Below are 12,567 nucleotides of genomic sequence, written 5' to 3'. Positions count from 1 at the left end.
GGCTCAGAGGTTAAGAGCACTGGCTGTTCTTCCAGAGGTCCTGAGTTCAATTCCCAGCAACCACATGGTGGCTCACAACCATCCGTTATGAGATCTGGTGCCCTCTTCTGGTGCGCAGATATACATAGAAGCAGAATGTTGTATACTAAATAAATAAAAACCTTTTTTTAAAAAAAGTCTTCCAATCTAAACAATGAGTTTGCCACAGTCTATAAATGGACCCATTGCATGAGCATTGACTGGTGATTCACTGGTGTAACTAATTGAAACCAAAATATTTTCAAGGAATCCCACATGGAGGGTGATGTCCCAGGTTCTCTAAATTTCCAAAGGCGGCCTGGGAGATGACTCAGTGGGTAAAGGTGCTTTCCGCCAAGCCTGACAACCTGAGTTTGAAGTTCAATCCACATGGTAGAAGGAGAAAACTGACTCCTGAACGTTTTACACACACACACACACACACACACACACACACACACACAACACACACACACACACGGGGGGGGGTGCTAGAGGGAAAGCAAGAAATTGAGGAGAGAAAATTAAAATTTCAATGTTAATTTTCTAAAGGATATATTTAGGGTATTTTAGAGCATCTGGGAAAACAGTGCCATCATTTCTCTCAATGGGAATAGCTAAAATGTTCTGCATGAGTCCCTGTGGTTGACTCTATTTTGCTCCTCCCCTGAGCGCCAAATATAACATTCTCTAAGTAGTGGAAATTTTTGCTTTGCTCAGAATTGTTCTGACTCTTTGGCAGTCTTTGTGTAGTCATCTTTGGCAGGGGAGATGGCTCAGTGGTTAGAGTGCTTGGTGGGTGGCCCACCTGTAACTCCTATGTTCCCTCAGAGTGGGGAGACGGGATCCGGGATCCGGAATCCGGGGAGCAAGATGGGCACCTAGCAGAGCATTCAGAGAGCTCCTGTCCAACTGAGAGATGCTAACTCAAAGGTAAGGTGGAAAGAAATCTAGAAAGAACACTGCTTTCTACTTTATTGATTTCAGCCCTCTGTTTGATTATTTCCTGGCCTCTACTCCTCCAGGGAGAGTTTGCTTCCTTTTTGTTCTAGAGCTTTCAGTTGCACTGTTAATTCTCTAGTGTGACTATTCTCCAGTTTCTTCATGTGGGCATTTAGTGCTATGAACTTTCCTCTTAGCACTGCTTTCAAAGTGTCCCATAGGTTTGGGTATGTTGTATTTTCATTCTCATTAAATTCTAGGAAGTCTTTTTTTGTTTGGTTGATTGGTTGGTTGGTTGGTTTTTCGAGACAGGGTTTCTCTGTGTAGCTTTGGAGCCTATCCTGGCACTCACTGTGGAGACCAGGCTGGCCTTGAACTCACAGAGATCTGCCTGCCTCCACCTCCCGAATGCTGGGATTGAAGGTGTGAGCCATCAAAGCCTGGCAAATTCTAGGAAGTCTTTAATTTCTTTTTTTATTTCTTCCTTGATCCAGGAATGGTGTAATTGTGCATTATTCAATTTCCATGAGTTTGTAGGGTGTCTTCAATTTGTGTTGTTGTTGAATTCTAACTTTAAAGCATGGTGATCTGATAAGATACAGGGGGTTATTCCAATTTTTTTTGTATCTGTATAGGTTTACTAGGTTGCCGAGTATGTGGTCAATTTTAGAGAAGGTTCCATGTGGCTCTGAGAAGAAGGTATATTCTTTTGTGTTCGGATGGAATGTTCTATAGATATCTGTTAAACTCAATTGGGTTAGAACATCTGTTAGCTCTTTTGTTTCTTTGTTTAGTTTCTGTCTGGTGGTCCTATCTAGAGGTGAGAGTGGGGTGTTGAAGTCTCCTACTATAAGTGTGTGAGGTTTTATGTGCGATTTGAGCTTTAGTAATGTTTCTTTTACAAATGTGGGTGCCTTTGTATTTGGGGCATAAATGTTCAGGATTGAGACTTCATCTTGATGGACTTTTCCTGTGATGAGTATGAAATGCCCTTCTTCATCTCTTTTGATTGATTTCAATTTGAAGTCTAACTTGTTAGATATTAGAATTGCTACACCAGCTTGTTTCTTGTCCATTTGATTGGAAAATCTTTTCCCAACCCTTTACTCTGAGGTACTGTTTGTCTTTGAAGTTGAGATGTGTTTCTTGTGTGCAGCAGAAGGATAGATTCTGTCGACTCAATGAAACAAAGAGTTGGTTCTTTGAGAAAGTCAACAAGATAGAAAAACCTTTATCCAAACTAACCAAAAGTCAGAGAGAGAGAGCACGCTAATTAACAAAATCAGAAATGAAAAGGGGGACATAACAACAGACACTAAGGAAATCCAGAGAATCTTCAGGTCATACTTTGAAAACCTGTACTCCACAAAATTCGAAAATCTAAAGGAAATGGACAATTTTCTGGATAGATATCACTTACCAAAATTAAATCAAGAACAGATAAACAATTTAAACAGACCTATAACCCCTAATGAAATAGGAGCAGTCATCAAAAATCTACCAACCAAAAAAGAAAGCCCAGGACCAGATGGTTTCAGTGCAGAATTCTACCAGAAATTCAAAGAAGATCTAATACCAGTACTCCTCAAATTGTTCCACACAATAGCAGGAGAAGGGACATTGCCAAGCTCCTTCTATGAGGCTACAATTACCTTGGAACCTAAGTCACACAAAGACACAACGAAAAAAGAGAATTACAGACCAATATCCCTCATGAACATTGATGCAAAAATATTCAACAAAATACTAGCAAATCGGGCTGGAGAGATGGCTCAGAGGTTAAGAGCACTGCTTGCTCCTCCAAAGGTCCTGAGTTCAGTTCCCAGCAACCACATGGTGGCTCACAGCCATCCGTTATGAGATCTGGTGCCCTCTTCTGGTGTGCACTCATACAATAAGGACATCTGTTCAACTATGTTCATAGCAGCATTATTTGTAATAGCCAGAACCTGGAAGCAACCTAGATGCCCCTCAACTAATGAATGGATAGAGAAAATGTGGTACATTTACACAATGGAGTACTACTCAGCAGAAAAAAACAATGGAATCTTGAAATTCACAGGCAAATGGATGGAACTAGAAGAAACCATCCTGAGTGAGGTAACCCAATCACAAAAAGATAAGCATGGTATGTACTCACCCATTTTTGATTTTTAGACATAGAGCAAAGGATAACTAATCTACAATCCACACTACCAGAGGATCTAGGAAACAAGGAGGACCCCAAGAAAAGATTGCACAGTCCCTCGATGAAGGGGATGGGGACAAGAACGCCTGAACAAAGTGGGAGCCCCGGGGGCAGGGAGAGGAAGGAAAGCCTTCATCCTGTTGCAGTTCAAAGCAGAAACAGACACCCACAGCTAAGCATTGAACCACACTACTGGAATTCAGTTGTGGAGAGGGAGGAGGGATGAGCAAAGGAGTCAAGACAGGGCTAGAGAGACCTGCAGAAACAGTGAACCTGACCAACCGAGAGCATGGAGACACTAGTCATAAAGCTTCGGAAACAGCAATGGACCAAACCAAGCCCTCTGAATGTGGGTGCCAGCTAGGAGGCCAAGACAGTCTATGGGACCTCTAACAGTGGAGCCAGTGTTTAACCCTAAAGCACAAATGGACTTTGGGAGCCCATTCCCTATGGAGGGATACTATTGCAGCCCAGATACAGCAAGGAAGGCCTAGGCCTTCCTCCAAATATATGACAGACTTTGAAGGTCCTGGTGGGAGGCCTCACTATCCCTGGGGAGGTTTGGGGGGGTTGGTGAGGGACATAGGAGGATGGGAGGGCGAGGGAATGGGGGGATGGGTATGTAAATATGAGTAGTAATTAAAGAAAAAGAGAAAGACCGCTGCTATAACCCTCAGGCGTACACACCCAGACATGCACACTACATACACACCAATTTTTTTTTAATGGAGTTATTTTAAAACCTGGACTACTCATTCTTTTCATCCTGACTCAAGATGGAATTTAGTGACCAGAACTGAGAGGGATATGCTAAATGAGCTCAATCAAGGGGACTTTGGGCTATCATTTCAAAAGTGGAGTAACTTTGTTAATTTAGAACTAAATTGTATCCTTGAAGTAAAATCTTGAACTTGGTGAGTTACTTCTTCCACATTAGAGATGAGAGCCATGCAGGGAATTGTGTTCCTGACTGAAAGAGGTGAGTGGAAGGAATGTAAACCACAATTACTTAACAGGGTGCTGGCTCGTCCCCACAAAACATCCTGCATCAGATTCAAGCAGCAGTGCCCAACAAGACAGGCTGACCGAAGGCCAGGACAGAGTGTGCACGGTTAACTAGGAAGGGAAAGCTCGACACGAGTAGTTGTAACCCTAGATAACACGCTGTTAATATTTAATTAATATTGTATATTTTTCCAGATCTGAGAACTTAAGACTGTTATACTAAGCTAAAGGTTGAATTCATTGAATTTCCCGACATTTTTCTTAGGCCTCTTGAAAAGAAGAGAAATGATCTGATGGGAGGATGTGGAAAACAGGAAGGTTCTAACTAGGGAGGGGGAGGAAGATAAATACAGAGAAAAGGGACGAGGAAGAGAAATAAAATCAATTGAACATGCAATAAAGGATCCTAACGCTGTTGTACCTTGGAAGGATTCCTACCCAGTTTCCCTGAAAAGTAGCTTTTTAAAATATTTATTTATTTATTTATTTTAGTTTTTCAAGACAGGGGTTTTTTTCTTTTTCTTTTTCTTTCTTTCTTTCTTTTTTTTTTTTGTGTGTGTGTGTGTGTGTGTGTGTGTGTAGCCCTGGCTGTCCTGGCACTCACTCTGTAGACCAGGGTGGCCTTGAACTCACAAAGATCCACCCACCTCTGCCTCCTGAGTGCTGGGATTAAAGGAGTGTGCCATCACCATTAGCAAGAAGTAGCTTTTTTTTTTTGCCTGAGGCAGAAGGAAACATGATTTACAATAGTAATGTTATTAATATTAATACACAGGCAAGAGAAAGTTTGGGGAAGGAAAAATTTTCATCGGCTACTGCTGGTCATATAAATGGTACAGCTATTTAGGGAAAGAAAGTTTGCAAAGTTAAGCATGGAATTGGCATGTGACCCAGAAAGTCAGAGCTAAGAGCACTGGCTGCTCAAGAGGCACCAGTTCCCAGCACCCATAAGGCAGCTCATGACAACTCATAACTCCAGTTTCAGGAGATTTTATTCCCTCTTCTGACCTCTGAGGTCCCAGGCATGCATGTGCTACAAACACATACATGCAGGCAAAACACTCACACACAGAACATCTTCTTAAATGTTTAAAGTTGTACACTAAAATACCTAGGGAGGAGTTGGGGATGGGGGTGGGAACATGGGAGAATGGGAGGGTGAGGGAATGGGGGGAAGGATATGTAAATATGAGTAATTAAAAATAAAATTAAAAAGGGAAAAAACAAACACATTATTCATAATAAACAAAAACTGGAAGTGACCTACATGTTCATCTGACAGGTATACAAAGTACAATCTATCCATAAAATGAAATACTTTTCAGCCATAAACAGGAATGAAAGGTAGGTTACACCACTCCACAGATGACCCCTAAAACACCACAAAAAGTGGAAGAACACAGTTCTGATCTATTTCTATGAAGAGTCCAGAATAACCCAAACTCTTAAACACACACGAAAGTTGATTCCTGTGTGCACAGAGAGTAGGCTGGTGGCTTTGCTAGGGGCTTGGAGGAAGAGAGAAGAGTGACTGTTGGTGGTCCAAGGCTTATTTTGGAATTAATAAAATGTTTTGGTGAAGCTTAAGAGTTTATTACTTCTTGTGAATACACTTTTTAAAAGCCACCAAACTGCACATTAAGTATTTTATTTCTAATCATGTGTATGCCGGTATATCTGTGTGTGCATATGTTCGTGTGGTGGTTTAAATGAAAGATCCATAAGTCTCAGGCATTTAAACACTTGGTCCCAAGTTAGGGATGTTTGGGAAGGATTAGGAGGTGTGGCCTTGTTGGAGGAGGTGTGTCACTGGGAGAAGGCTTTGAGGTTTCAAAAGCCTCCCAACACCCTTAGAGCTCTCTCTGCCTCCAGCTGCTGCTCCATCACCATGTCTGCCTGCTGTCATGCCAAGCTCCCCACCATAGTGATGATGGGTATCTAGTTCTTTGGTACAGTAAGTCCCAAATAAACTTTCTTCTATAAATTGCCATGGACAATGAATGAGGGTGCAGTACCCTCAAAGATGGCATCAGCTCCCCGACAGCTGGAGTTACAGCTGCTTGACCTGGGAGCCAAGAACGGAACTAGGGTCCTCTGCAAAAGCAGTACGTGTACTTAACCATTGAGTCACCTCGCCAGTCCCCGAACTACACAGTTCTGAAGGTGAATTTTATGGCATACAAATACACCATTAACTTTTTTAAAAAGTTAATAGATGGTGCTGGGCAGGGGTGGTGCACAGCTTTAATCCCAGTACTAAGGAGGCAGAGGCAGGTGGATCTCTGTGAATTCAAGGTCAGTCTGGTCTACAGAGTGAGTTCCAGAACAATGTGGGCTCTGTAGAGAGGCTCTGTCTCAAAACAAAACAAACAAACAAAATATGTTAGTAGTTGAAAAGCATTCTAAAAAAAGAGAGTTGGGGTAGCTACATTATTGCTGTAAGTTATAGACCATCCTGCAACGCTGATCCAAAGTCCTCTATTTGGGAAGCTTCAGTGGGTGAAGTGATCACCATAAAAGCCTGGTGATGTAAGTTCAATCCCAGACTCACAGTGGAAGGAGAGAACCAACTCCTGAAAGTTGTCTTCTGACATCCACACACAAGCCACAGCACTCACACAATACCATACATACAAACACATACATATAAACATGCTCTAAAAGAAACTCAACATTCTTGTGTCTTCATTAGGAGTATCCTAGGGAGACAAGCAGCACGGTAAGCAGTTCCACATCTGGGCATTCTGAGCTACTGTAAGAACAGAGCCTAGGGCTCCTCTGCCCATTTCACAGGCAAGGACTGACTGAGTTGTGCCAGCCTTCCCAGGATGGACAGAACAAGCAAATCCTGTCAGGTGCTAAGGTTGCCTCTTTGATTATGATTTAATGGTTCAAAGTGAATTATTTAATTCTCAGTGTCCAATGCTACTTTCTTCTCTTTTAAAAAATATTATTTTATGTGTATGTTTTGTTTGCATGTATGTCTGTACACCGGGTACATGCCTCATGACAGCAAAAGCCAGAAGAGGGTGTTGGATCCCCTGGAACTGGAGTTACAGATGGTAGTGAGCCAGCGTGTGAGTTTCAGAGAATTAAACCCAGTCTTTTGGAAGAGTAGCTAGTACTCTTACCAGGGAGTCAACTCTCCAAGCACCACCCCCCATTTTCTTCCCTTTGTCAAATAAAACACAGGAGGTTCCCCTGTTATCATGGTGAGTCATCTCCATGTCTAATCAATTTTGCAATTCAGTACAAGGCAAAGAACATAGGACTTAGGAACAATGGGACCTAGTTCAACTTTTAGTTGACTACTCAGAAGGTGTTTGTCTTTGGCTGAGAGATTTGACCTCTTGGGACTTTGGCTGCCTCATCCCCAAGTCTAGGACTCTACCCCCTTCCCACCTGAGTTACAGCAGTAACAATAAAATAACACCAATGAAACATTTAGCCTATTTCCTGCAACAGGACTGATAGCAAAACCAGAGCAACCTGTGGAAGATGGAGGAGCAAGCACGACCTAAAGGCTGAGTGTAACCGGCTGGTGAGAGGGCATGATGCTTACGTGCTCAGGAATGGCAATGGGAAGATGCTGCATTTTGTTTTCCATAATTAGACCGCTGGTTTCTCTCTGAGTAGAAAACTATGCATGTGCAGTAAAAATAATCAATTCAGAACACATGATAATGCAAGTGCAAGCTGCGGTGTTTCAGGCCATGTTCCCTGGCATTGCATTGCCTAGTAAATGGAATTCATAGTGCAATGTGTGTATGTTGTGTGCTCAGAGTCAAAGTTCAGCATTTAATCCCAGCACTTGGGAGGCAAAGGCAGGTGGATCTCTGAGTTTGAGGCCACCTGGTCTACAGAACAAGTTCCAGGACAGGTAGGGCTACACAGAGAAACCTTGTCTTGAAAAACCAAGAAGGAGGAGGAGGAGGAAGGAAGGAAGAAAAAGGAAGGAAGGAAGGAAGGAAGGAAGGAAGGAAGGAAGGAAGGAAGGAAGGAAGGAAGGTGCAGTTTTGTGTGTAAAGCAACTCAGGCATGGTGTTTGATTTTTTAATTAATTATTGACTTTGTATTTAGAAACTTCTGATTGTTGCCCCTTTTTTTCATAACTTCAATGTTAACTATGCCATGGGTGTCTATGGAAGTCAGAGACAACTTCTGGGACAGAACCTTTGCTACCCACTTTGTTGGGGAAGGGTCATTTTATTTGGTTGAGGTGGAACCCATGCCCCGCCACCAAGCTACACCCACAGGTAGATCAAATGGGTGGCAAATCAAAGCTTATGGTCACCAGCTGAAAAACTCAGGCCTGACACTCCACAGCCCTCATTCTGCTCCTAGAGATGAGAAATCTGTCAAACAGATTCTGAAGTGCTACTTTTCCTGTGCTTTAGGAGAAATACAAATTAAAAATTATTATTAATCTACTTATTTTGTTTTATTTACATATTTACTAATTTTAAAGACAAGGTCTCACTATGTTCATTTGGCTAACCTGGAACTCATATGAAGACCAGGCTGGCCTCAAACTCACAGAGACCTATCTGCCCCTGCCACCACAGTGCTGGAATTAGCACCTGGCTTAAAATCAGTATTAACATTGGTATTACTATTAGTATTAGTATCTATATTAGTATTACCACTGTTGACTTGGTTTATTTATTTATTTTTTTTGAGATGCAGGATGGCCTTGAACTCACTAGGTATCGAAAGTTAACCTTAAATTCTTGGTATTCCGATCCTCTACCTTCCATGTTCTGGGATTACTAGCATGCATCACCAGGCCCAGCTAAGATGTTAAATATTAAAGAGAAACACTTCTCTCTAAAATGTTCCCAGATGTGGGAAGAAACAACTGCTTTGTGGGCAAATAAATCTACATAAAGCTAAAAGTAGCTGAGAAAACACTTAGGATCGGATGAAGTTTATGGGGAAAACTGGACATAGACTCTTCATCCAAACTCCCTGTCGGCCCACGGAATGTAATGGTCTTTTAGACTCAGGCAGGAACCAAGATCCTCTAAGCATAGGTTCAGCCGGAACTTTCAAAGATGCCTCACTGGACTGCCTGGTGTCATGATGAGTGGGCTTTTTCACAACCTCATTTACTCCCCAACAAAATCCAAAAAAGGAGGCACCAAAGCTCAGAGACCAGAACCTGGTCCTTTCTCCATCTTCCCCTCACACACTGGTTCTCCTAATCTCCTACCTGCTGAGCCATCTTTCTGGTCTTTGCTTGCTTTTTAAATGTAAGAATATGTGAAGAACTTTACAAGTCAGTAACAAGACAAACCAAACAGGAGTAAACAATCTGAAATATTTTTCCAAAACTATACAAATAGCAAAGGGATGTTCCATGCCTTTTTGTTTTTCCAAAGGCTCTGAATGAGAATGGTCCCTATATGCTCACATATTTGAATGTTTAGTTACCAGTTAGTTGAACTGTTTGGGAAAGATTAGGAGATGTGGTCTTGTTGGAGTAGGTGTGGCCTTGTTGGAGTGGGCGTGTACGTGTTGGGAGAGGTATGTCACTAGGGTGGGCTTTGAGGGCTTCAAAAGCCCATGCCAGACCAAGATGCACCGATACTGTTCCCGCACCATGCCTACCTGCCTGCTGCTCTGCTTCCCGCCATGACAATAATGAGCTAACCCCAGGAAACTATAAGCTTCCAATTAGATGCTTTATTTTATAAATCATCCTGGTCAGAGTGTCTCTTCACAGCCATAGAACAGTAACTGAGATAGGCTCTCAGGTGGCTGGCCTTAAACTCCTCCCTCCCGCCTCCACTTCCCAAGTTCTGGGATGTCATGTGTGTGGCCTCACACCTAGCTAATGTTCCACATCTTTAGCTACTAGAGAAAACAAAAGCATGATGCTACCACTTTAATGGGACAGCTGTAGGTCAAAACACCCAATTCCAGTAAGTGTCCAGAGTATGGAGAGCCTGATATGCTGCTGGTGTAAAATGATGCAGACAATTTGAAAAAGGGTTTGCCAGTTTCTCAAAATGTTAAAATAGTGAGTTGCCATGTGACTTAGCCAGTCCAGTCCTGAAAAATCCAAACATATATCCACATACGAGCTTTTTCACCAATATTCACAGCATTTTTGTAAGAGTCAAAAAGTGGGGGTGATCCAAACGTTATCAGCTACACACGAGCATCATACAAAGGAATATTACTGGACAATATAAAATGCACATTATAAAGTGCACACGCATGCAGGGTGCATAGACTTCAAAGAGGATGCTAAGAGCACAGGCAGATAGAAGAGGCCACATATGTGATCCCAATGAAAACTTCCAGAACAGTCAAACATGTAAAACAAAACAGATGGTGGCAGCTGTGATGGCCAATCTTGGTTGCCAACTTCATTGGATTTGAAACCAACTAGAAGGCAAGCTGCCAGGCACTCCTATCAGGGACTTTCTTGATGATGCTAAATGTGGATGCACCTTCTGGTGGCAGCCCAGAAACAAAGGGTGTGGAAGAAGGACTTGCCTTCACTCTGCAGGCAAGTTCATCGAGCCTTTGCTACTGCAGCTCTTAGCTGGCATTAAAACCAGCTTCTCCAGGCTTCCAACACAGACTCAGGGCTATGAGTCTCCAGGAATCCTCCAGGCTTCTGTGTCAGACTGGGCCAGTGACACATTCAGCCTGGTGGACTCGGCATCTACTAGGGTCTTGGCCTCTCCGATGTGAGGAAGCCACTGTTGGGCTACCCAAACTTAGTTTTGAAAGCCAACAAATCAGTGTGTGTGTGTGTGTGTGTGTGTGTGTGTGTGTGTGTGTTTTGTTCTTCTAGAGAACCACAACTAATAATACACTGCCAAGTGGTTGCTAATAAATACTGCTTCTTTTCTGGGATGGTGATACCATTGTGTGTGTGTGTGTGTGTGTGTGTGTGTGTGTGTGTGTGTGTGTGTAAATAGTCAAGTGTGGTGGAGGACATGTTTGCACATGTATGCAGGCCAGAAGACAACCTTGAACGTCCTTCCTCAACAATGTCTACTTTGTTTTTTTGAGAGGTTTCTAAATTGGACTTGGAGCTTGCCCATTAGAGTAAACTAGCTGGCAGCGGAGTCCTGGGATCTGTTTTTCTCTGCCTCTGCAGCACTGGGATCCAAGAGTGTGATCCCCAGGGGTTTACTTTTGGGTGCTGGAGTTCACACTCAGGTTCTCATTCATGCATGCCAAGCATGCTGTCAACTGAGCTACCTCCCCACCTATTAGGTGGCTATGTCTTCAAATCAGATTGAGTGAGACTTCAGTGTATTAAAAGTCCCGTAAGTATACACTTTAAATAGCTGATTTGTGGCATCTCAATTATACCTCAATTTAAGTTGATGAAATTTTAGCATCGGAGTGGCCAGGTTGAGCCTGCATTCCTTCCACCTGACTAACCACCATCCACAAGCTGATGGAGGCTGGTGCTATCCAATCCCCACAGCTTGTAGGTTGGACTTTCAAACCCGCTGCATAGGTCTCTGTAGCACATTTAGGATTTTCATTGTTGATGTTGTATATGGGTGGTATTGTTGTTTTATTTTTACTTTGAGGTTCGTAGACGATTTTATTAGAGCTTGAGAGAAAACACGGCAGAGCAGGCAAACTGTAAACTCTGTGGCTAAAAGGAAGAAAGTTACACCTCTGAGATCAGTAGTTGAAGTCTGTCAAAAGCTGCTCAGGGTTGGAGACTAGCATAGCTCGGTTGGTAGAGTGCTTGCCCTAGCTTCCACCCTCAGCACCACATGAAAGTCGCAGCGATGGCACAGCCTTTGCCACCCCAGGTACCATGTGGCAGCAGGAGGAGCAGGAGTTGAGGACGTCCTCCAGTGCACAGAACTGGAGGCTCGTTTGGCTTACATAGGATCCTCGAGGAGGGGATAGCAGAGAAAGAGATGGAGAAGGGAAAGAGAGAGAAGGGGAAAGAAGGTAAGAAGGGGAAGGACGAACAATAGCGCCTCAAGAATGTTCCGACTGGATCAGGTCAGGACAACTTGGTATTTTGGCCTGTATCCGGAAAAAGAAAAAGATACATTTTCTGACCCAAAAATACACAGGTTTACCAGTGAAGGCTTGTAAGCAACTGCCGCGTTTCGTGCTTTAAACGAAAAGACTTAGTGTCGCGTTCACACTTAATCTTCTTAAGCAAAAAGCTTTGAAAATGCTTTTAGGAGAGCGCGAGAATGAGAGAACCAAACCAGCGAGAGAGTAGGCAGAAGCGCCGTCTCTGTCCGGAGCCGCTCAGGACCACCACGCTCTTCCTCAGATAGCTTGTCCTTGGGGGCCCGGTCACCCTCCCTACGCTCCCCGCAGCGTCCCTGCGTGGACCTCACAGGGTCCCAGGCGGCAGCCTGGCCGAGCTTCGAGCCTTCGCCGCTCGCGCCTGCTTCCATGCGCCCAGGGAA

At 43.3% G+C, this 12,567-nt stretch overlaps 1 protein-coding gene across 1 annotated transcript in view; it reads left to right on the top strand.

The window, feature by feature from the left end:
- The first annotated feature begins 758 nt into the window (after positions 1-758).
- She (Src homology 2 domain containing E) overlaps positions 759-12,567 on the top strand; it is a 38,711-nt gene continuing 26,902 nt past the window's right edge. The window contains exon 1 of the mRNA XM_035451503.1: positions 759-951. The gene's annotated coding sequence lies outside the window, so the exon portion shown is untranslated. The remainder of the gene's footprint in view (positions 952-12,567) is intronic.

Source organism: Cricetulus griseus, assembly GCF_003668045.3.
Source record: "Cricetulus griseus strain 17A/GY chromosome 1 unlocalized genomic scaffold, alternate assembly CriGri-PICRH-1.0 chr1_0, whole genome shotgun sequence".
Classification (NCBI taxonomy): domain Eukaryota; kingdom Metazoa; phylum Chordata; class Mammalia; order Rodentia; family Cricetidae; genus Cricetulus; species Cricetulus griseus.
This window is presented reverse-complemented; position numbering and strand designations above follow the sequence as displayed.